This window comes from Mustela nigripes, chromosome 5, assembly GCF_022355385.1.
Source record: "Mustela nigripes isolate SB6536 chromosome 5, MUSNIG.SB6536, whole genome shotgun sequence".
Taxonomy (NCBI): domain Eukaryota; kingdom Metazoa; phylum Chordata; class Mammalia; order Carnivora; family Mustelidae; genus Mustela; species Mustela nigripes.
Window position 1 is genome coordinate 82,370,975 of NC_081561.1, and position 26,685 is coordinate 82,397,659.

Below are 26,685 nucleotides of genomic sequence, written 5' to 3' on the forward strand. Positions count from 1 at the left end.
CAAGTGAAAACTGACCCTGTGCCCACTGGAGAAATATTCACTGTCCTGCATGAAGCAGAACATGGGTGGCCCATGAATCACTCACCAGTTCTGCCCTCCGACCATTCCTGGCCCCCAGAGTCTCTGTTAAGGGTCTTCCAGTGTGCAAAAATCAGAGCAAAAGGGTCCTCGGAGAAGGGGGTCCATTCACAGTAACTGCGGTAGTATGTTAGCATGCCTTCCACTAAAAAACAAAACAAAAACAACTCTCAAATACCTTGAAATATCTCCATTGTAATATGTGGGCACAAAGTATGTCTGCTCACCCTAGTATTACTTGAGTATTCTTGTTAACCAATCTGCAACTTTATTTCAATTTCGTGCTTAGAAAACAGAAGTAGTCAGTATGTTTCCTGCATAGAGATACAGGTCTGAATGAGACCCACCCCATTTTTATAGGCAAAGGCTTGTTTTATAAGAGTATCTTTTTCTTCTTAAGGACTTTATGAAGAAACATCAGCAGTAGCCTAAATGGACATGATCTTAGATTTTCATATAAATTCTTTTTTTCATATAAATTTTCTGTTTCTGTGATTCTTTCCTCTTTTCTTTCTAAAATGAAAGGGACATTTCTAGTGAAGGTTACAATGAAATCATAAAAATTTACGTTCTTTTGCCATTAAGTTTAATTCTACTCACAAAAGCAATAGCATTTGATTTGAAATTCTATACTTAATCAAATAGATGTACCATGTAGTGGGAGAGCTTTTTCTCCAGAAGGTCATACACACAATTCACAGACCTCTGCATATACCCCGCGGGGTGATCTATTCATTACAGTTCGCCTCTGGCTCTGAACTCCCCAATGTTTAAGGATTTGAAAAGACCTAAAGGTTCTGACTCAGAGATTGAGCATTTCCAACCTAATGTGTCCAGTGTGTTGAAAGTGATGATGACTTGGGGAGTCAACAGGTCTCTGAATTAGCTAATGCTTTTCACTTAGAAGTTTATATTTAAATGCAAATGTATAGTCATGTATGATTATGACTCAGGTAATTCTAGCCAAATTTAATCACAAGTGGGTGAGTCATGTTCAGATTCCCTTTGGCAGGTTTTCTCTAATCTAAAAGTTTGCTTCTAGTAGGTAACTTAAGAAGGCAAACCTCAAAAATTCTGTCAAGAACAGCAGCGCTATTAAATTTTTTACAGAACTTCCAGGTGTTCAAATGAGGCTACTCTTTCTTATTTTTCTTAGTTGACCCAAGAAGAATTTTAATTTAGTTTTGTTTCGTCTCCTTAAACATTGTCTTTGGATTAGATTTTCCAGGCTTCATTCATGAAGAGAACTAGCAAAATTCTTGGTACACAAAAACACGCTTTTTAAATGCTTTTTCATATTCAGTGTTACTAAGGACATGCAAAAGTTAGAGTGATATGAATAGGTTTTCACTTCTATGTGTTAATTTTGAAGACTTTGGGGGCATGTAGTCTCTTACAATAAATTTTACTTTTTCTTAGTATATACCATTCACAAGCAATGGTTTAATAATAAGTGAGTTATCCATGATAACCAAGATCATGGGTTTAATTCTCAGATTATCATATTAGCTTTGGGTGGACATGTGTCTTGTACACAATAGGTCATATGGTCTTTGGTTTAGTCCTGCGGGACCACCCTGGACTATACTGGAACTGTCTCTAAAACTCTCCTCCCCATCCCAGGAATGTCCAATCACATTTATTCACAATTTTTATCAGTTCCCTCTTTGACTTAAAATTCTTCAAAAAATGTTCTCTGGCCTCTAGGACAATTCCAGGATTTTTAGCAGGACCACAGGGCCTTCCATGCTGAGAACCTTGCCAAGGTTGCTGTTCTCACCTCTCATACCTGGTCACAAGAATCTCGAGCTGTATGGAGAACTATGGTTCTCAAACAAATACACCCTCATCGCTTCCACCACATTTCATTGTGCACATCTCTTCTGCCCCTGAAACTTTCTTTTAGACCTCTTTTTCAAGATTGCCGACAAAATGTAACTTCTTCTAGTAAGCTCATCTGTCCTCCAGAGGCTGAGTTGGATGTTTCTTTCCTTTTTGCTGCCAAAGCACCCAGTTTCTACCTTCAGCACAGTACTTGCCACATTGACACATAATAAATTACGTGAATTTAAATCCTGCTCTAGGCTGAGAATTTACTGACATGATTACTGACATTTGTCATCTCCATATCTCCAGTGAGTTGGTCTCAGTAAGTTTCTGTTGAGTAAATGAATAAAGAAAAGGAGGGCAAGGGTAGTGATGATGGCCTTGGACATTCTCTGCCATGAGATTGGGAGCAAAGGGGATAGCCGTGACCGATCGACTGCAGGACATCCTTGAGAAAACCTCAGGGATTTTTGTATTAACTCAGTAGAATCGCAGCTCTGAATCTAGGGCCAGCTTATATGTATGTGTAGATGTATATAGACGTGTATTTATTTCTCATATGACCACTGGGAAATCGGTGACCCAGTGGATAAGCCCCAAGGATTTCTGAAGACACAAGTCTTTCCCTTGAAATCTAAGGGACCAGATTCTTTTTATAATGGTTAAGCACAAAGAACATGGAGCCAGGCGGATTGTATTCAAACCCCCGCTCTGACACTAAAGACTCTGTAATGATAAGCATGTTACTTAAACTGGTTTTGTTTCAGTTTTCTCACATATCATAGAACATACTTTATGAGGCTCTTTTTAGAATTCAATAAATCAACATATGTGAAGTATTTAGAATAGTGTCTGAATTGAGTATTAGCTAGTATGATGATAATTGTTAGTCTCCATTAGTTGGCCAAAAATGTTCACAGGTTTTAGAGCTGGAAGTCATTTTTTGGGACCACAGACTGAGGACTAGCAATGGAATCCCCAGTGGTCCAAGTATAAGTTTGGCATTCTTGGCAAATCTGAGACTGTATCTGGAGAAGACATCAGAGGTGCTCCAAACTGAGCTTTGGCCATCTATGTTACACGGAATTTCTTTTAACAAATACTTCCACATTCAATAATCTAGAATTATTTTTTAAGGCTTTGATTTAGGGTGGTCCTCAACTTTCCTCAGCAATTTTAAGCATGTTCTATAAGGGTACCCTTATTTTATAATCCTTGGTTGCTTTTTTCAGATTGAAGGTACCAATTATAAGAATTTGTATACTTTTCAATTGACAGTGAGCTCAATGGGTTTAATGTAAATGTAACAAGACAACTTTAAATATTCCTATGATTCTTATCTCTGCAGAGACAATAGGGGGTTATAAGCTTCCCTATTTCTAGAATATATCACTCAGTCCTTGGATTCAGATGTAATGACTGTATAGCAGAGTGGGGCTGAGGGAGGAATGGAAGTTAAAATAATAGGTCCTATTTTTATGGCTTGCCGGGAACTGTCAGATGCACCTGTAATAAAAAAATTTTACTGGGGCGCCTGGGTGGCTCAGTGGGTTAAGCCGCTGCCTTCGGCTCAGGTCATGATCTCAGGGTCCTGGGATTGAGTCCCGCATCGGGCTCTCTGCTCAGCAGGGAGCCTGCTTCCTTCTCTCTCTCTCTGCCTGCCTCTCAGTGTACTTGTAATTTCTCTCTGTCAAATAAATAAATAAAATCTTTAAAAAAAAAATTTTACTGGTATTGATGGTGCGCTTGAATCCCACAGTATATATAGACCAGTATTAACTGTTGTTGACACACAGTGTTGCATTAGTCTCAGGTAGTTTCAAGCTCTTACTATTGATATTTTGGGCTCAATAATTTTTTTTTTAAGATTTTATCTATTAGAAAGAGAGTGAGGGTGATAGAGTACGAGACTGGAAGGGGGACAGAAGGAGAGGGGCAGGCAGACTCCCTGCTGAGCAGGGAGCCCAATGTGGATCCCAGGACCCCAAAATCATGACCTGAGCTGAAAGAAAATACATAACTGACTGCGCCCCCCCCCCCCACCCCGCTGCCAGGTGCTCTGGGCTCAGCAATTCTCCATCGGGGTGTGTGTGTGTGTGTGTGTGTGTGTGTGTATGTGTGTGCGTCTGTCTGGTGTATTGTAGAGAGATAAATAACATCCTGGTCTGCACCCACTAGATGCCAGTAGCACCCTCTCCCAAGTAATGGCTGTCTCCACACATTGCCAGACATCCTCTGGAAGCAAAATTGCCCCCGGTTGAGAACCCATGACCAAAGCAGATCTTAAGACCACTTGATAGAGATAAAAAAAGATTCCCAGGCATCTGCCTGAGAGAATTGTTCTATTTTCAGTCAAGTGTGGAGAATCTTCATACCTTCCTCCTAAGTTTAAATACAAAATCAAACAACTCTCATTGGTCTGTGTTGATAGATAAACTTTACGTAGAGGGGATTTACAGATACGCTTTATACAGAGTGACAACTTTCAGCATTTTTTTACCCTAAGAATAATATATGAGTGGGGAGAGCAGAAGACCTAGGAAAGTGTATAAGAAGTGGATATTTGTTTGACTCTCTTTAATATATATTGTTTCTATTTTTTACTGTTATTTTAAATATATTTTAAATGACAATTACTTATTTTTTCCATAGATAAATAATTCAGTAATAAGAGACTTTTATTTATAGTCTTTAGTGTCACAAAAGGTAAAGTTACTTATAATCGCAACTGCCTAAGATGAAAATACTGAGTTGAGAAACTTTCTCATTTGTTCATTTGTGATGAGAAATTTTCAGATGAAATATGTCTTAGTTTTCAGTCTGTACCACAATTTCAGGATCTTGAGTTCAATACCAGTGGTATAATCTGAAGAAAATAAAAATAAGGATATCCCATGTAAGCACTCCTGTGATGAATTACCAAATTCAAACTTAGGTTCTAATTCTTGAGGTTTAATTTTGAAGACATTTTATCTACGACTTGATCTGTAATTGACTCTAAGTAAACGTGACTGGTCTGAGTACCACCTCTGACCTCCACCTAGTTTAAGCCTATATGAAAGATGTTTGAAGAAACAAAATGGGAACATATAATGTTAACTTAAAGTGATAGAGGATAATGTGACCTACATGAGTTTTGGGTTGAATGTGAAAGTTATTTTGAGGTATGAAACAATTGGTATTATAGATATATAATTGTGCTAACACTCATCTGAGGTCTAAACAGTATAAAGTTTTTTTGTCATCTCATTAGGAACTGCAAAGATACTTGAAATTCCACACCTACATATTGTCTGATTTAGTGGTTTTGCGTTAGTTATATTAGGCAGGTAATCATGTTACCTGGAAGCAGTCAGCTGACCTAGGGATTTTGCATCATTTACTAATTGATGCTTAAGAAGGCAGGGCAGAAGTACTAAATGATAGACTCTGTGTGTCTGTCTCTTTCTCTCCTGCCTCGCCTTTGGCTTATGCTTTAATTTTTGAAATGTACTTTTAAGAGGGGAAATTGGCTACAAATGTAGCCTATCGTTTGTGATCAAAGTGTCTTACTGTTTTCTAAGAGGAGATGAACCTGCACAGCTACTTGTTAGAAGAGAGATGAAGGTTCTGGGCAACCCCGTGACAGGTGGTAGCCATTCCAGAGGAGTTGGAGGGGGGGGGTGTAAGTCAGAGGCCTACATCATGAGTTTTCAGACCATGGAGTAGAGTTCTGTTCCATGCATTGACAAGAAGTCCAAAGAAGGCAGAGCAAAACTCAAGTTCCTCCAGATACTTTATGCCTGATGTTGAACAGGAAGCCTGTTTATTGGAGAACAGCCAGCAAATCAGAGGTTCTATTTTTCTGAAGGAACACTTCTTGGGTTCATAAATTAGGAAATTGTCCTCTTCCAAGAATTCAGTATACATATCTACTTTGTCCGGTTGATTCTTTGTATAGTGGGTCTTAATGTAAAACTTAGCTATTTTTATGAACGCTCTGTGTTATAAAGTACAATTAGGCACTTCCTTTTTTTCTCCCTGAGATACTCTCACCACCTTTGTCTTCCAGTGCTCCAGCTCCGTTAACCTATTTGCCTCTTACTCTTTAGCTGCTTACCTGCACAAAAAATCTACTTACCTGCACAAAAAATCTACTTACCTTTCAAGGCTTAGCTCAGATGTCACCTCCTCTGGGAAGCCTTCCCTAAGGCTCAGGCAGAATTCATTCTTTTCTCTCTGTAATACCATAGCACCTTTTTTGAGGCTATTAATATAAAAGCACATTGTGCTGAGGCTAATTATATGTGAATCTGTCTTCCACAGAGACTTGAACTCATTGAAGGTAGAGATCCTATCTTTCCCCCACTGTAGTCCCAGTGCCTGGGCATATCGATGGAAATTCACTAACTGCTCTGTTCCATGCATGTCTTCAAAGGATACACATCCAAAGCCAGACAATTACAAAGAAAATCCTGTTTACAGTTTGGGAACTGATTCTCGTTTCCTTATGGTCACGGAAGCAAGTTTACCAGTTATTTTTTATTCTAATTTACTTACAGCTTCCTTTGTACCAAGATATTCTTGGTTTTCTAGAAGAAGAAAAGATTTGTCCAGCATGAACTGGCATTTTGAATAACCAAATTAAAAGATTCTAGTCGAGGTTTATAGTCTTCTACTTTTCTCCTGAAACAAACTTTGGCCTCTCTGGTTGCTTTCTGCGGAGATACACTTCATGTTATTTTGAAGAATTTTTAACTCTCAGAATTACGGATTTCATCTGAGTAGAAGCATGTTCTGTATTCGTCTATGTCAATGTTTCAAAATACAGGGGCCAGAAATCCCAGATGTGTCTGTTAAAGTATGTGTGGCCTTTTGGTAAGAGAAATTAGGTCTTTTTTCAGGCACAATTGAGGAAGGAAAATTTTTTGTTTAGTTTTTAGTGGTTTGTTTTTAGGCATTTTCCACAAAAAGATGAGCAAGAGCCTTTAAAACCACCAACTTGCTTATTTAGGGGGAAAAAAAATCCCTCCGTTGTCCAAAAATAACATTAAATTAAAATTATTGTTTCCAATAGTTTCAAAAATTGTGGTTTTATTTCCTTGTATGAGTCACTTTTGAACGCAGTATGTGATTGCACTACAGCATAAGGAAACATACTTGCTCTGTAGTTTGGTAGGTCACATTATTTACCAGAAAATCAGATCAGAAGAGGAATTTACCTTTTCAGTTTGCAGCTGGGGGCTGGATTAGAGATCTTAAGTGATGTATTCAAAAGAAGGAAGCTGAAAAGAGGACCTCATCTTGGAGACACCTAGTGCTCCCACTTCTCTACCTTGTTGCCTTTATTTTCCTTTGTTTGTGTCTAAAGGAGTTGCAGATGCTGGAATCAGGCTCCATCTCTGTGTGTCTGGGCCCTGCAGCCTGTTCCTCCGGCAGGGGAACCTTGGGGCACTTTCTGAGTCCGGATGTGGACATGGGGAGTAATAATAATTCTTGCCTCTTGCCTCGTGGAGTTGTAGGGAATAGTTCAGTTAGTGTAGGGAAGACACTGAAAATACCCAGAATATATTTTAAATTGATTTCTTTGAAGAACCTGCTGAGTGTATTTAATACTCAAAAAAGAAGCCTTCCTGCGGCTGAAGCAAGATTTTTTTAATCAACTTTTTAAAAGAAAAAGTAATTTATATAGTGTGTAACACATTAAAACAGATATGATAGAATTTAACTTGAGAGCAGTGACTGGAAGAGGGAAGGAGAGAAGCTTCTAGAATGCTGATAATAGCATATATCTTGGTCTGATTGGTGATGTGGGGGTGCTTATTTAGTATTTATGAGCAGTCTACTTTTGATTTGTGTATGTGTGTATGTCTTACAGTAATAAAAAGATAAAAAACCTAGATGTATTTTAAGTAAAAAGTGGATGTCCCTCACTTTATTCATTTTATCCATATTCCACAAATCAAAGTTATTCGTTATACTTCAGTGCACTTCCTTTCAGATTCTTGTTTCTGTGTATGTATGAATGTAAGAACTATGTGAGAGTGTAATTTATTTTTATTTTACATTTGTTTTTATTTTGTTACGCTGTCTTAAATGCTTTACCATATCAGTACATATAATTTTGGATACTCCTATTTAATTTATGCATATGTTTTATAATTTAACTGTTCCCTTCTTGGTGTATTTCTGGGTTGCTTGCAGTTTTTTACTATTACAAGGAATGTTGCAGTGATGATTTTTATATAACTCTCTATTTATCCAAAATTCCTATGCATAAAGCTTTAGACATCAAATAAATAGGTGAAAGAATATGTGTATATTGCATAGATTGTGCCAAATTATTTTTCAAAAGAGTTATAACCCCTTGCATCCCTATGACGATGCTTGCATGTTTCTCGTAAAAGCCACAGGCGAAATTTTATGCTCAATTGAACATGATAATTATTTGTGCTTTGATTCATAATAAGGCTTAAAGTAAAATTCCTTGAGACATACACTAACTGGAAGAGTTCACTGATGAGAGTGAATAATTTATTAACCTCATATATATCAAATCTATGTTATATATAGTTAATATCTCCTTTAAGAGTTGTTAGAATTGAGTTAAAAGAATAATTATTTTATATATTCATAGTTCTTAAACTAATTGGTAGGAAAGAAAAAAAAACAGTGTATGTCATATTTGTGACATGTTTTCATATAGTATCATAAAATATTTATAGGAATTACTAAGAGAAATGGCTCTCAGATATTGTTGATGAGAATTTATGAGGAATTATGTATTATTATTCTATTAAGAGCTAACTATGTGCCAGACACAATTCTAAGCACCTTACATGTATTACTATAGTTTTTTAAAATGTAGGTAAAAGGTATAGACATTGTACGGTTATTATAAAAGAGATCACTCCAGTCTGAATATATGTTGATAATTATTAAGGTAGATCAAAATACTGGCTGCCTTATCAATGTACTAATTTGTACATCTGTGAAATGTTATAATCTGTTTAATGTGAAATTTAATGTATCAAAATCTAGAGAATAGCTATTCAAGAACTGTCTAGAATAATGTTAAAATGAAGTGTATTAATCCGTTGACTTTATTGTTAGAGTGTTCTATGTAGTAGAAAATTCTGTCTCTAGAATATTCAGGTCTTACAGTTTCTGGTTAATTAAGGTTCTGGTTAACCTTTAATGGTTATCTATTGCCTTAAGAGTAATCCAACTCAAAACAGCTAACTTATTCCTCTAGCATTGGATAAGTATGGCTATCAATTTTTGTGGGTTTTTTTTCCTGCAGAATTTCCTGTTATTCTAAGGGATTCAATAGGACTTATGCACATAAAACTGAAAATTATATTACTATGGGGAAACTGCTTTGTGCCTTTGAGAAGGAACTCTCTTGCTAACTTAAGTACTATATGTGTGTAGAATAGCTAACATTTTCCTCCCAAGAAATTTCATGTATGCAGTTAAAACACTCTTAAATTGATTAAGGATTTGTTATATATTTCCAGAAGCACTCAAGAGTACTTTTATGGTTATAAGAGTAGAGTGCATTAGAATGCCAGAAACCAACGAATACGCTAGAGGCCTTCAAAACCATGCCCAACATTCCTGACTGTACCATATAAACATGTGGGGCAGCCTGGAAAAACAAAACAACCCCCCCCAATATAGGTAAACCTATGATGATAACACTTCAGCTGGCTTGAATATTAATTTGATACTTCTTCTGTTAGAAGTAATTTTTATGACTTAGCAAATGGAATGGAGAAGTAATAAATATAACTGGTATTTATTTCTCAAGTATCATTTTACATTAGATTTGACTAGTTACCTTTATACTTTTTGGAAAGCGTATTATGCAACTACCACAGTATTTTGCCTATTAATCAGGGAAGCTAAAAAGCATTTTATAAATGTTGAATCAAAACCTTCACTGCAGTGAGGGAATTGAATTTCAAGCAATATACTACTTTTATAGGGTGAGAAACTGAAGTATGGAGAAATTACAAGATTTTCCCAAAGCCGTGCATTGAGTCATGGCAGGCATGGAAATCTACGATTCTGTTTGCCTGATTCAACCTGCAACTTCATGAAATTGAAGTTATCTGTTTCCTGACATGGGCCTTAGGCATGTTTCCTTATTTCCTTATTTGTTCATTTGCTTGTCCATTCACTCATTGATTTATACATTATATAAGAATCCATGGTTTTGCAAGATAGAGTCTTGATGTAGGGAGTGTGAATAATGTTTGAATTTATAAATCTTAAATTTTTTTTTTTAAGAAACTTACTATCTATATTTTTTCATGACCATGAAAGAGAAATTAAGGCACTAAACAATAAATTGGATTGTCCAGGTGTGAGCCACAGAAGTATCTATGGGAAGCACTGAAGTTTCTTTAAGAGCTAATATAGTTTGTTCAGGACTTGAACTAGAACTTGACTGCAGCCCTACGTGGGCCTGGAGTGCCGAACGCTGGCCAGAAGATACCACACTACCCATCAGGGTGTTCACATCTTTACAATCTCATTGATCATTATTCTGCTTCTCTGTCATTTTCTGGAGTTTCACGTCTCACATTTTTAGTTCTTATTTATTGTGATCTTTCTCTTACTAGTTTAACTTACTAGTTTAACCAGTTTTTTCCCCCAGCTTTCTTCACTCTTTTTTCCTCCAAACTGTGAGAGTCCTATTTACAGGAAATATTATTTCTCTGGGTCAGATCTCCCTTCTCCTTGAACAGCTGCCGCAAGTGACTTCAAAGGAGAAAATCTCCAGTCCCTTCCCCCAGCACAGTACCCTATAAGAGAGAATCGAGATAATACAGGGGTGCCATCTGCCCTCGACCTCTTCTACAGAGTTTAGTGGACAGTTTTTTGGGGTTTGTTTGTTTGTTTTCTTGTTCTTTGCTTGCAGCCCTGAGACTTAGGACTCAGACTTAGCTCCAGCTTTATGGCTCACCAGCTCTTTCCTGGGAAGAGTTTTTTCCCAGGAGGCTCCTCAGGCCCAAGAGCACTTGGGAGCCTAAGCCATCGATTCTACAAACAAGCCCAGGAACGTCCAAGTTCTGGGCAAACCAAACTTCCCAGCAGCTTAAACGTTAGTCTTTTCTCTTTTTAAATTTTCCTGGAGAATAATTTGGTTTTCAGCAAACCAGCAAACAAACAAAATCCTAAGGTTGTTCATTCTCATTGCCTTGAAAATTTATTGCCACTAATTTTCGTTTCAACCAACTGGGTTTCCTTTTCGTTTTTGGCTGGGTATGAATATGATATTTGCTATTTGCTATACATTAATGCTGATCTGTAATAATTTAAAGTCAATTTATAATTGAATGGTCTAAAAATAATGATGCACTATGACCTAGTTCATATCTATCTTCCATTTAATGCATTTCCTAGGCAATTATGCATTCCCCGCAACTGTGGCTGAGTGAATTCTCCCATAATCCCTTTTGGGAAACAAGGACTTTTTTTTATTAAAGATGTAGTCTTATTAACTAGGGGTACTTAACTTGAGGAAAAAAGATTTAGGGGTGACATGAATGATTGCACTCTCTTAATATCTAACAGCCTGCCATACATATTAAAGCAGGATTTAGCTTATGCTTTATGGTTCTGGTGGGTAGACTAGAGTGGAAATTCTGAAAGGTAGATCTATGAACTAATATGTAAGGAAACACTGAAAGAAGGAAAGAGAAGAAGGAAGTGGTTCAGTTCCCTGGAGCTAAGATGCTTCAAATATTCTATCTACAGACACATATGATCACTCTGTAAATAAACCCCACTTATTTCTATATTTCTTATGATCCTGAGACAAAGAAATAAGACCCTATAGATTCCATTCATATTCTAAGTTTCTCTTGAAGTCAGAACATACAAGGAAGTACAATATAGAATTGAAAAACACCAAATTTATTCAAGATATTATTTTCTGAATTCTTATATCTTTAGCCCTTAAGAAGTTCTTGGGTTTTTAGAAGCTATAATGCAGTTTTTTGTTAATGTGATTCTATTTTGAATGCAGTTATGAAGTCAGTGGAATGCCTTTATTCCCTGACGCCAGAGGGGGATTTGTTGAGAGGAAGAATATATTCAAACTTTGGATCCAGCCTTAATTAAAACTCTAGGTAAAAATTTCAAGTGTCCCAAATTTTAGGAAGGCAGATAGCATCATATATAATTAAACCCCCAACTAATATTCATTATAGACAGAATTCAAGCAAGTAATTTGGCTTTAGGTAAGTCAAATTTATTGTCATATTTTGTATCTCTCATGTTTACTTTGTTATATGTTGGATTCTGCACGATCCCTGCCCCCCCTCCACAAAAGATGACTCTCAGTTGTCACACTTTGATTCCTGAGAAATTGGTGATATGCAAGATATGAGAGAAAAATACATGTTTGCATTGTTACTGTTTTTTGTTACCATTAATTTCACTCAAGGGGCTACGTACTTCCTGAGAATTTTTGTTTATTTATTAGTTTCTATCTTTCTACTTTGCAAATTGTTTCTTTAGCTAAATCTAATTTGCTATTTAACTCATTCATTTCTTTTATAAGATTTCAGTGCATATAGTTTTAAGAAAACATTTTTTATAGTTCTTTCCCAGATTTATGTATTTATTTTTCATAGCGGGGGTTTCCTTCAATATTGTTTGTATTCCTTCTATCTCTTTGTTTTAAGCATACTTCTCTTTTTCAGATGGTCCTATAATCTCAGATTTTGGATCCTAGTTTCTCTGTTGTTGCAATTGCTGTTTCTGTGGCATTTTGTTTCCTTATGTAGTTTATCGTTTTTTTTTTTTTTTTAAAGATTTTATTTATTTATTTATTTGACAGACAGAGATCACAAGCAGGCAGAGAAGCAGGCAGAGCAGAGAGAAGGAGGAAGCAGGCTCCCTGCCGAGCAGAGAGCCCGATGCGGGACTCGATCCCAGGACCCCGGGATCATGACCTGAGCCGAAGGCAGAAGCCTTAACCCACTGAGCCACCCAGGCGTCCCTAGTTTATCATTTTTGATGGATTTCTCTCTCAGAATCCTTCCTGTCCTGTGGGATAATTTTGCATCTACTTCCCCTGGAGTCTGGGGATTTCAGGCCTCTGGATCAGTCTTGATTTTTCGTTTTTTGGTTTGAGGTTTCCATACCAGAGAGGCAGTAACAACTTAAAATTTACATTTGAGTAAGACTGAGGTTTTGATTTATCTCAAGTAATTATTTACTTTATAATAAGTAATTATTATTTCTTCCCAATGGCTCCATCATACGACAAGCTTCCTTGCTGAGTCAGATGGTGGGCTGAGTTTTCTAGCCCTCCTTCAGTAAAAGAGACAGAATTCTCAGACTTTCTTTTTATACATTGCCTTTTGCTTTTGTTTCCTGCCCATCTCCATAAGTGAAATTAATGACAACTAAAACAGTAACACACAGAGAAAAAATACCTTTTCCTTTCAACTTTTCCGTATGATACATTTTCAGCACCGTGTGATACCTGCAAATCATATTTGCCTTAGGAGTTATATTCACATATTTTTTTATATCCTTTTGATTTGTCTTTATGTTATCCTGCATAACCACCTTTTTTCCAGGTGTCTTTCAGCCATCACATCAGTCTAGATTCCCTTGATTTCTTATCTAGATCACTACAACAGTCTTCATGTTGCTCCTTAATTTTCATTACTATTCATCTTGTTTTTCAGAAATCCAGATAGATGTGTTGCTGCAATTTTATGATATATGTCATCCTTTGTTTGCATGTTAGTGACCAAAATATAGTAATTGCAATTGCTATTACCAATGTCTAGCTCCTCACCCTTGCTTTTACCAATTCAAAACTTCTTTTCTGAAAATATTTTCCCTTCTCTTTCACACATGGATGTATAATTCTGTTACTGACAGCATCAGTCTCTCAACACTAAAGAAACCAGCCACAACTTTGGTGTTACATAGAATGAAAAGCTAAAAAGGGTAAATGGTAATAATGTAATTAAGATGTTGTTCATTTTAACAAACTTATGTTAAGTTCAGAGAATCGGCCAAAGACTGGTAACTCTTGGCTACTCTCTAAACATAGGCAGTTAATGCATTTTCTGGAGATCACTGATTAATATTCTTAGTAGAGCAGAATTTTAAATCCTTACATTTCCATAAGAAATTGCATAGATAATACTTTACTGTACAGTAAAAATATTAAAATGTTTTAATTGATTATACAGGAAGCAAAGTAAAGAAGCAGAGATCTTTGTCCACTCTGTCACGAATAATCGAATGGGGTGTATTTTTGAAATACATGGTTTCATTTAATCTCAACATAACACAAAATAGGTATCATTATTATTCCTATTTTATGTATGAAGAGAATGATATTTAGAGACAATCATGAACTATCACAAAGCCATACCATTATCCAGTGAGGAAGCAAGGACTCACATGCAGAACTGCTTTATCCAGAAGTATTCGGAATCACTAAGTTTATATTCTCTCTAGCAAAACTATCTTTTCTACCTCTCAGGTTTCAAGAGGGGAATACTAAATTTAGGAGATGTATTTTTAAATTCTCTCAAAGTGCAACAGATTTTCCTCAAGAGAGGCATAAAGTCATCAGACGTGTGTTAAGTAATACATAGGGTCAATATATTCTTCATCAAAAATGTTTCGCAGGTATGAAAGAGAGGCTTATGGCCAAAAAAACAGACTATTTCTGAGAAAGGGCTCAAATGGTTTTTCCTGCCAGGCTGCAGGACAAGCAGAGCTAGATGAACCATTCCAGGGTACACAGAAAGCTCGACAGGGTAATTGTGACATCCAGGTTGAGAGGAGCGACGGACGCAGCCCGTGAGCCTGCAGAGTCTGCCTGAGTATCTGGAGGGTAACAGAAGTTGCTCAAGCCCAGAATCCCTTCAGAGGTTCCTCTGGGACTGTCCAGTTATAGAACTGGGTCGGCATTTTCTAGGATAACTAGCCCACCAGCAACAATGTACAAACACAAACAACATAAAAACAAACTTGGCAGGCCTTGCTTGTCAAAAATAAGGGATCATAGTTTATAATTCCAGGAAGATGATTGCCCCCCAAAATGAACCTATCACTAATGACCCAGGTGATTAGCATGAGATTGAGCTGGTTATAATTTTAGCATGAGAAATTAACCCCATTCTTCTAAACATTTTGCTTTATATGGACTATTTTGCGAAGTTCATGCTCTACAAAGCGGATCAGAGGAGCTTGGCGTCTGGTTTTTAGTTTGGTTTCAGTTCAGGAGATGGAAACAAGGCACAGTCCTCATTACTGCTTACCCTGATCTGTCAGATCAGGGTAAGCAGTTTTCCTTTGCTGTTTTCCTTTTGCACAGGTAGGGACAGGTGTCACATGCATGGTCAAAGAATGTCCATGTCCTCCTCTGAACAGTGGGCTGTAGAATTGGAGCTAGGTGTCCTTGGTGCTGTTGGCTTCCCTCTTTGGCATGCTGCTTGACCTGTTGGAACCAGCTGGTGCCTGTCTTGGCTTCCCAGACCCATTTGTAAAATTTTGAGGGCAGTGTAGGTGACTTGATGTGCAGGATGTGAAAGCGATGCCCTCTTGACAGTTGGAGTCCAGCTATAATATCTGAGTAATGTAACGATAATGTAAGTTGTTTGACTTCCTCTACAATTTTAGTTTTATGTCAGGCAGTATACTCAGTAAGGGAGGGAATTTAATTGAAGGCTCTTGAGGATGGCTCAGGGAATCCAAGGAAGAATTGAACAGCCAAGCAGCAGGAAGGGCACAGAAACAGTGGAGACTTCAGGAGTAATAAGATCCAGGTCCTTAAATTCTGCCAGGACTTTCTTGCCATCTTCTCTTTTGCTACTACTCTTTCTGGGTCACCTCTCTTCTGTCTCTCCCTAGCAGACCCAAGTTTGTTCACATGTCTGTAAAAAATGCCAAAGTGTTTTTTTTTTCTTTTAAGATCTTATTTATTTATTTATTTATTTAGAGCATGAGAAGGCAGAGGGACAGAGGGAGAGGGAAAGGGAGAATCTCAAGCAGATTCCACACTGAGCATGGAGCCCAACATGGGGATCGTATCCCATGACCCCAAGATCTTGACAGGAACCGAAACCGAGAGTCAGAGCCTTAACCAACTGAGCCACCCAGGCACCCCGAGCATGCCCCAGTTTAATGCCCCAGAGATTTTGCCACTGAAGGAGGACTAGCCTGATCCTTTCCCACACACCCATCCTAAGCAGTAGGAAGGGATTGTGATACATCGTTTGATACAAGTAATCTGGTATGACTTGGAAGGAACTGTGCAGTCTAGCGGGTTAAGTGCGAAATGTTGGCTGTGGATCAGTATATTTATACTATAGCCTCATGTGGGCAAAGAGCCATTTTGTACACAGTACATTTGCAAAAATGTACCTGCCCTTTGAAAACCTGTAAGTCAAACAATAGATTAGCTTTTCTGGATGACAGAATGTAATGGAAGGACACCCTCTCCTGGCCCAGGAAATTCTGCCCATGTACATAGATTCTTCAAAGCCCCATCTAAGTTTAAAGGGGGCCTTATCTGTGGTTATGGGTGGGACTCTCCATAGGCCTCTCTCCACTTGTCGGGCGTCTGTATCGGGGTTGGAACTTGTTCGGATGGCCATGTACAAGAGTGTCTTCCACTTTCCCTCAGGATACTGTAGGCATTGGGCACGTGGGTGGGGGCTGTAGTCTTTTCCCCACTCCGTCTTCCTTTATACTATCACAGAGCCTGTACTGTGCACACGTCCTCCCAGGAGACTCTGCTGTAGTCCTCTCTGTCGGCTGCAAGGCACTGTGGTGAGTGTGTCCGTGGTGGTGGGATGAGGGAATGGTGTGCAGCCAGGAGAAGGAGGAAGGTGGAGCTCTCCCTCAGAACTCCCTCCTGGGACAGGTAGTGGCCCCAGGGAGCAAAGGCAGCAAACTAGTGCTTGTCCTGCATGGATTCTGTTAGGCGCTGCCCCAGCTTCAAGTAGGACTGACTGAAGAATTTCTGGCTCATCCTAAAGGAAGGGTCAAGATCTACTTTGTTTTAAGAGAATCCAATTAGATCTCTACTCTGAAGATTATTCTGGCTGCACTGCAAAAAGTCAAGTCCGTGGGGCGCCTGGGTGATTCAGTCGGTTAAGTGTCTGTCTTTGGCTCAGGTTGTGATCCCAGAATCCTGGGATCGAGTCCCGCATTGGGCTCCCTGCTCAGCGGGGAGCTTGCTTCTCCCTCTCCATCTGCCTACTGTTTTGCCTACTTGTGCTGTCTCTCTTTCCCTCTCAAAAATAAATAAATTTTTTAAAAATCTAGGAAAAAAAAAAGAAAGAAAAGTCAATTCCAGGGAGCTGCTCTGGAGGAAGGACACCCCCAGGAGGCGCTTGCTCCCATCTGGACGAGGGCCATTGATGGCTTGAACTACTATGGCAGCCATGAGACAAACATGGAGAGATTTGAATGAACGCTATGAAGTACTGAGAGCACTTGGTCACTTCTGGAATTGGAAGGGAGTGGGCAAGGAGTCCGTGACAAAGCCCAGGGGTCTGGCGTTAATGACCCGTGGGAGGCTGCACCATGTGTGTGCCGTCCAGAGATATAGTATTCCCGTGTGCAGCCTCTGTCCCTGTCCCGTGCCAGCCCTGGTGCAGAAAGCCATCCCCTCCACGTTCATGTTTATTTGCCAAAGCGTGCTGGGACAATCTCCTTTTCACTGAGGGTTTGGTTAGAAAGATCAGTCAAAAGGGTGAGAACTGGATCATGCAGTCTACAAACTTCTCAAACATTGCTCAACATCTTCTTTTTCTCTTTGCTGTCTCCACCACCTGGACCAGGTGTCCGCCCTGTTCTGTTTCTGAGAATTGTCGTATAACTGGATATCAGAATCTCCTTATGTATTTAAACTAGGGGAGATGTTGTTTTTTTTAATTCTAATTTTCTAAGACACAGGAGTTTATAGCTCACTTTCTCTAAAGCGGAGTTGGAGAAAAGGATATATCATCCATTTACTATGTATTGAGAAACTGATTGCAGGAGAAAAAAAAATCTAACATGGAATGGGTGGGGTTGTTATTATTCCTTTTTAAATTCACCTTTTTCTGGGGGAATGGCCTTGAAAGAGAGCTGGGAACTAGATTATTACCTCATAAAACAGCACGAGGTTATTGTTATTCCTTAATTTTATATCTTTATTATGAAGTAATACTTCTTTTACTTGATTTGAAGAGCATTCTTGTCTTTTTCTCATATATTTGTGAAAATGAAATGTTAAAAGATTTAGCATAACAACCAATGCTAAATTATGATGTAAAATAATACTGTGTCTGCAATTAACCTAGGTAGTTTTATTTGGTTCAAGAATATAAAATCACTGGGCTCATAATATTTTAGTACCTTAGTGTGTTTGGCAAAAAAAGAAATTCATGTTACCATAAAGAAGTTAAACTAAGTAACAATCTCAATTTTAAGGAAACATAAAGCAAAGTATTATGTTGTAACATGGAACATTAATGCAAATAGCTTCCCAACTGGAACGTTAAGTAGATTCTCAGTTGGGGGTTAACAAAAAGAAAAATAAAAGACTGGCTTTTGCTTAATTCTCTTATGTTCCAACATCTCTTCTGAAGCCTTAATTTTTAATTTCTTTTGAGTTATTACCATTGTCCTGAGATGGTGGTCCTTTCTAGAAAACAGTAACTTCTTTCCTAATGATCCATATCCTTGTTCTAATTGTTAGATATCCTTTCTGGAAATACTACACTTAAACCTTGATGACATCTTAAAAATCATTTTAGTGTGGTAACTATAGCTATGTCGTGGGTTGAATTTGGATCCCCTAAAACATATGTTCAAATTCTGATCCCCTCACCTGTGGAAGTAGTGTCTTTGCAGAAGGAATCAAGTTAGAATGAGGCTTTACTGGAGTAGGGTAGGTTCTAAACCAGTGACTGGTGTACCTTTAGGAATAGGAAAATTTGGATACAGATGCACACACATGGAAGAAGGCCAAGTGGAGAGATGGGTGGGGAGAATACCATTGACTATGGAAGCAGAGATTGGAGTGATGCATCTACAAGCCAAAGGATGCCAAGGATTGTGGGCAACACTAGAAACAAGAAAGAGACAAGGAATGAACCTTTTCTGGAGTCTAGAGAAGGAGTATGGACTTTCCAGCACCTTAATTTAGGGCCTCTTGCTGTCAGAACTATGAGAGTATAAATTTCTATTGGTCAGAGATATATGGTTTGTGGTAGTTCTTTAAAATAACAGCCTTAGGAGTATTTGGCCAGTCTGTTATCCAGGTAGTGAGGAGAAAATGCCACTAAAGGAGATGATCCGCCACAGTTGCCCTCTGGGAGGATGGAGGAAGGGCTCCTGAGGCAGGCAGGTGTCAGTCTTAGCAAGGTCAGCATCAGCGGATTAGTGGCCTGCAATGACTGTGCTGTGCTCAGACCCAAGGTGAACCTGCCTGAATGGTCTTGGTCACGAGGGTAGGGAAGAGTATACAGGCTGAGGATTCAGATGGAGGACTTCAAGGACAGGAGGAGCAAGCAAGAGATCCATAAGAATGAGGCTGAATGACCCAGATCAGATGCCCTGAACCGTCCTTAAGGAGACGGGAAGAGTGGGAGGTGAAACAGGGAGGTGGGAGGGAAGAGCAGAGCCCAGGCTGTCCATTCACCGTTTCTCACGTCCACCCCCAACACAGAAAATAACATCTGTACATCTTGAACTCCCTGCCTGCTCGTCTTTCTGAGTCCAAATGCATGCTGCCACACCTCTCAGTGTGCTTCATACTTACCCTTCCTCCTTCATATCGTATACGCTGTAAAACTGTGTGGTTCTTGAAAGGGATGTTTTTCTGGTTTGCGATTATACTTAATCAGTGTCGCATGGACACTGTCAATTTACATACATATAAGTTACGTTCCCATTTTATGACTTTTAACTCTTCAGATTAAAAAAATCTTTAATCTGTATCTCTGAGTCTTCTAGGCATAAAACAATTTACAAGATACATTTTAAATTTCCTTTGTAATTTTTAGAATGTCTTGTATTCTAATAAGGAAAGTCCTAGATTTGTTTTTGTAGAAAATAGTGCAACGTGGAAAAGGGAAGAAATTAAAGCCACATCTGCCTGCTTGTAGTAGGGAGTGTATGAATGGATGTTTGTAAAATGGAGCAAAACACCTGTGTATGTTGTATTTCAATAAACTGGGGAAATAAACCGAGTTGTTTCTGCAGAACACTTATTGGAATACTAATCTTTCACTTAAGTTGTATCTTCAGAGAATTTTGATGCCACTAAATAGTCCTTGAGTGTAGCAGTTTATATCTAATTGATGTTCATGAGAAACAACACTTTTTTACACAATTTTTAAAAATTTATATTCTTCTTATTTTTAAAATTAGGGTTTGAAGGACCACAAATGCATCATCACTATTTTAAATGGCATTGTATTTATTTATGAGTTTGAGCATTGTTTTGTGATGCTGGACCATTTTCCTGTAGGGATGTGTGAGCATTTCTGTTTGCATTTAAGAGTTCTTTATATGTTAAAGATATTAGCCTATTGTGTTTGATATTTGTACAGTATTTCTTTTTGTATTTTCACTTATCTTTTAATTTTTATGATTTTTTTTGTTGTAGGTGTGAGGGGATTCAAGAGGCTGTTTGGCTTTTTTGTTTTGTATTTCATTGTTTCTGTTACAGAATCCTTCTCCATCTGGGTATTGAAAGAAATTATGCCTATTTTTCTTAGAGCTATTTTATACTTCAGTTTGCCTGGAAATTTTTAAATATATGGTATGGAGTAAAGATGAACTTTTTTGAATAATTAACTGACTGTCTCACTAAGGTTAATTAGTGAATTGTCCTTCCCATGTATGTCTGTAATGCCTTCTTTACTGTAATAGTGTTATTTTTAATCTATATTTAAAATTGAGCATGTATTTTATGATGCTCTATTTTTCAACACTGGATGATGATCATCTGGTAATTTAGACAAATTTTCCTTTATAGCAAGCTGTCATATTAAGATACATACTGTATTTTTTAAAAAATATTTTATTTATTTATTTGACAGAGAGAGATCACAAGTATGCAGAGAAGGAGGCAGAGAGAGAGGAGGAAGCAGGCTCCCTGCTGAGCAGAGAGCCTGATGTGGGGCTAGATCCCAGCACTCTGGGATCATGACCAGAGTGGAAGGCAGAGGCTTTAAACTACTGAGCCACCCAGGTGCCCCCATACTGCATTTTCTTAATTCATAGACTTCAGAAAGTGAACAATTGATGCAGACTCTTAATTTTTAATCTGCCAATAGCTTAACGACTGATTTTTCTTTCAGCGAAACAGTATTCTAAGTGTTTATTACAGACTGTGTCTCCAAAATTGTCCTGAGTAGCTGTTCACATATTCCCATTTTCCATGGTGTGATTTTCAAGGTCATTGGGTCTATAAGATATGGATAATATTAATGAGTATTGTTCTTTGAAAGTAATGCTCCTGTGGATTATCCATTATTGCATAAATCATAGTGTGCTTTGGTAATTTGCAAATAAATAAAAAAATCTTTTCATTATTCCTCTTTGTTTCCATCTCTTTGTTTTAGATAGTCCACTTTTTAATTGAAGGAAGCTGCTTCTGTTTGGGGGTGGCTGGAGAAGTGAGAAAACCACATGGAAGACTCCCAGGACTTAAATGAGCAATCAGTAAGTCTCATTCAGTCTCCAGTTTGCTGCAAAAAGTTGTGACAGAACCACTCAAAATCATACTAAAAGCAATATATTATAAAAATCAAAGAGTTTTGTAAAATACATATATATAAAATTTTGAATTCTCTTCCAAGGCTATAAAACAAACCTTTGGAAATATTATTCCATTCCTGCTTAATGAGGTCACATTTTGAGGTCTCTATCAATTGTTTGGAAAGCTAGTGGTAGAAAGACTAGGGCATTTAAATCATGCCAAGTATTTTCAACAATCTAAACAATTTTGCAAACCGTCTTTATTTCATTTTATTCCAGAAATGCTTAGATCGTGCATATAGTGTTGAATGTCAGAAGCTTAACAGGAAAAGTGTTACCAGCATACCTCTTGTTCATTTCGGGGATGGCAGCCACAGTCCTCCTATGCTTTCTCAGAGTGCCTATGTTGCTAGTTCTTTGCAGAGTGAAGTATGCATAAGATTGGTGGCAGTCACTCTGAGATTCTGCTTTCTCAAAGCGAAAGACTTTTTATGTGGCCTTTGCTCCTAACTCACTATTTGTGCCTCCATGGCACTGATACGTTAGTGTGTGGAACAAAAGTCGGGGGGAGGTCTTCCCTCACACTCCTACACTACTGCCAACTGTGCCTCAAGCTGTTGCTCCCACAGACCACTAGCCGTGTCACAAGTGAGGAGATATGGGAACCTACCAAGTGTGTATTATGCAGATTGACCTTGTTCTTTATGTTCTTTACGACCTTGTTCTTTGTATGATCACGACTGGATCTTAGAGTCTCGTGTTTCTATGAGGCAACAGAAAAGAGTGCATTTGTGTATCATCATGTGGTTCTAGAAAATACTTCTATGACCAGCTTGGTTTTGAAATACAAATGAATCTATGTTCTGGTGAATTGTGTGCCATTTTCAAGTTAATCTGATTCTAAAAATACTTCATTTAAAAGAAGAGGTGATAACCAAGTCTTTAATTTACAAGCAGACACAACCATTGCATAATTTCATGGTATATTATCTTAAATAAAGTAAAATTATTTAATTTTACATGGCATAACAATGCAACAACAAAAAAACCAAAACCATAAAAGTTTAAAAAAGATCTGTCAAATGGTAGAGATATTACTCTTCAAAAGTTTCCTGAGTAGACAAATAGCAGTTAGGAGGTGGGGGCTTCCAAGTAGTTATTTTTTTAAATGCTTGTTATCGAAGTGTGGACTCCAACAAAATGGATGATAGCATGATGTCACCCACACCATTGCTTGTTTATGGATTTATGGATCCCAGTGGTGTCAGAGGTCTGTAAGCGAGACCATATACGTACCTGAGTGAATAATGTCCTTTTAGTGGTGCTGCTTCAGGAGAGGGCCACTGTTGATCTGTACTTTGCTGACACACTGAGGGTTACTTAAAGGTTTGTGCACATGCATGTGTACGTGTGTCTGTGTGTGTGTGTGTGTGAGAGAGAGAGAGAGAGAGAGAGAGAGAGATTGACCAACTGTCGCTGTTTTCCCGAGACCCTGGGATAGCCCGGGACATGAAACTAATGCTGGTGCTGTCCTGGCAGACAGGGATGGCGGATCTCATTGCATGTGTATCCTCAAGAAGGAATATTTATTTTCAATGTAGTGTAGGTGAAAGGGAATATGTTTTTATGTTTAACATTAGAATGAGGTTATTATGCAAGATGCTTCATACGACCTTTTACAAAGTGAAACCCAGCATTTGTAAATCATAGCTTCCTCTGGCATTATTTCAGGACTATGGAGCTCAACGTTTAAAAACAAATTTTTTTTAATTTTTTATTTATTTATTTATTTTTTTAAAGATTTTATTTATTTATATGACAGACAGAGATCACAAGTAGGCAGAGAGGCAGGCAGAGAGAGAGGAAGGGAAGCAGGCTCCCTGCTGAGCAGAGAGCCCGATGCGGGACTCGATCTCAGGACCCTGAGATCATGACCTGAGCCGAAGGCAGTGGCTTAACCCACTGAGCCACCCAGGTGCCCACAAATTTTGTTTTTTTTAAAGTTCCTGGTATTGCTAATGTGCAGCCAGGTTTGAAAATCGGAAATCTGGTGTGGTTTTCTGGCTTCTTGGCTTAAACTTAGCTACTGAATTTGAGGTGAGAATGGGGGTGATTTTGAGAAAAAGAAAGAATGCTCTCCACTCCCATCCCCTGCCCACTTCCCACCTTCCCCCACACTTTACATGGAACCCTCCACCTGAGGAGTATCATCTGGTCAGAGTCAAATGGGAAGCTCCTGCTCTGTGGAGTGGTTTGACGGGCCATCAAAGAGTGGGCACTTTGGGGTTAAAACACGGGAAACTTGAAGTTTGTGTCAAGTGTTGATGACTTAAGGGTTTTGGTTTTATAAAGATTGTAAAGCCTTTCTCCCTCAGCATCCTTAGACTTGGAAGAGCAGACATGCGCAGAGGGACCATTGGGACTGTTAATGACATACCCATGATACCATGGCTAGTAAACGGCTGAGTTGGGACTTCACACAGGTCTTCTGACTCCAAGTCCAAAGCTCTTTCCAGAACATCAGCACGACTTATGGTTTTGGGGTTTTCTTATTTTGACATTCATCATTACAAGAAATGTCAAAAAAATTGAATCAACCCCTTTACATTGAAATGATTTCTATTTGAGTGAAATCTTTAAATAACATTAAATTTTATAGAATATGTTTCAAATATTTTGAAAAACGATACATAGTCTTTATTAAGATACAGAAAAATAGAGTAGAATGAAAAGAAAATTCATAATAAGATGAAAGGGAATTTGCTCAGATCACAGAAGAATTTCTTCTTTAGGCATAGGCATAGCAGTGGGTACCAGTTATTGCACATATAGACTGAGTCTGGCACTTCCATATTTTCTTTCCATGGAATCGTCTTGTGATGTAATTGTTATGGTCACCACTTTACAGGTGGAGAAACTATGGCTTGGAGAGTGTCAGGGTCACTTGGCTGTTAAGTAGCAGAGATTAGAATGGAACCCATGTTTATCTGGTCCTAAAACCTATAATGGATTTTGCAGACACAGCATAGTATAGTGGGTAAGTACTTGAGTTTGAAATCAGAAATCCCTGACACTTCAATACTCTGTAACCATAAGGGAATTACTTAAACTCTTCTTCATGTGTAGCATGGGGAGGATAATAAAAAGAAGCTATATGAAAGGCTTAACATATGCCCCGCTTAAAGTAGAAACATGGTAAATGTTAGCTGTTATTACAATTACCTGACATATTCAGGTGGTCTTTAAAGAGTATGCATTCATTCTTGCATATCCAATTACCTTCTGGCGACAGCCCTGCCTGGAGGTGCATAGGTTTAAAAACTCAACATATGGCAACTGAACTCACAAGCTCTCCTTTCCCAACTTTTCTACCCCTCTTTTTTGTTCTGGTTCTTCTCATCTCCAGGGATGGCATCCTCAGCCCTGGGGTGGATTAGGTCAGAAAGCAGGGACTCATCCTCATCTCCATTTCAAACTCTTGTCTTATCTTAATTTTTCAGCTCTCTCAAAGTGTTCACTCTGCTACAGCTCTCATTTGGATCTCTATTTTATCTCCTGACTCTTTTTTTGCTTTCAGTTGCTTCTAGAGTGGTCTTTCTGAAGTACATACCTGATCATGTGGCTGTTCTATTTAACATCCTTCACAGGCCCTTTCTTGCATAAGAGAAAGTCCCAAGCGTTCAGTGAAGCTTACCTCTAGCTCTCTGGTATTCTTTCTGGCTTCTTTTGGTTCCTGGAATCTTACAGGTCCTCTGAGGTTTCTGTGTCTTTTCTAGTGCTGTATGTAGCCTCTTCCCAGGTGGGCCTCTGCTCCACGCAGGTAACTAGTAGATCTGGAAGACTCCAGATCTTCTGTCCCTCTGAGATGGGCTTCTGTCCCTCTGAGATGGCCTTTTTCTTCTCCAGACTGTCAGGGGCCTCTACAATGTGCTGCCAATGGCATTTACCTCCATCCTGGGACTTACCCCACAGAACTGAAATCTTATCTGTTTATTTACCTTTCTACTGGATTATAAACTGCTTAAGAGTCATTGCAAGTCTTGTTCATCTTGTATCCTTGCTTCTTAGCACAATTCTTGCTGTCATTTAATGAATGTTTTCTTCAAAAGCTTCTATATACTGTTACATACTAAGGTATGTTATTGAATAGCCTGATGAATTTTAGAAAGTCAAAATGTTATTCTCAAAATGGATTACTGACTCATGATTTCATGTTTCATTTACATTTTTTAAAAAAATTACACATAACATATAATACACACAGCAGCATGTAATCAAAACAAAGTGTGGTTCTTAATTTTTTTTTTTTTTTGTATTATATCTGGATCTTACTTTACAGTCTGGCTGAGAACATCTAGGGAATTTTAGGAGGTCATCAATTAAAGTAAGGTTTAGTTTTCATATTTGTCTGAAATTCTATATTAGAACTTTCTAATTATTTAGAAACAGTTTTATATCCAGTTATAGCTGACTGGTTTTTAACTATCATTAATAGAAATAAATATGAATCTAGATTATGCATAGCAGTAGCTATATTAATAATAAGAAGTTCCTTTGGTACTGTGAAATATGTTATATTCCCTGTATTCAAATAAAGACTGAGCAATATTTATTGTTTTTATAGCTTCTATACTATCTTTACACATTGAGATATATTGAGGTCCTATATGAATGATGGGCCATAGACTTTTTTCCTCATCTTATTCATTCATATCAAAGTGAGAGGGGGTATTGCCTAAATTTATCATCAAACTAGAAGTTTGGGGAAAAAAATATTGCTTGTGAATTTTACTGGTGGGTTATGGAGTAAAGCATTAATGATTACCAAGTAGACTGAGGGAGAATAAAGTTTTTACTGTAGGGTGGCATTCCCTACTATTAGACATTAAGGGCCTGACTTCCTATATATGTCAACATTGTTACTCTTAACTTGAAGCACTTAACTTGTTATTGATGACGTATTTCCTTTATAGAGGTGTGAATTCACATCCATTAGATCCATTTTATATATATATTGCAGCAGTGTTTTTAGAAACTTATGTATATTTG

General features: G+C 38.0%; 1 long non-coding RNA gene across 1 annotated transcript in view; it reads left to right on the forward strand.

The window, feature by feature from the left end:
* The window catches only part of LOC132017374 (uncharacterized), a 209,117-nt gene that overhangs the window by 6,994 nt on the left and 175,438 nt on the right, over nt 1-26,685 (forward strand). The window contains exon 2 of the long non-coding RNA XR_009404248.1: nt 21,501-21,600. This is a non-coding gene — a long non-coding RNA (uncharacterized LOC132017374). The remainder of the gene's footprint in view (nt 1-21,500; nt 21,601-26,685) is intronic.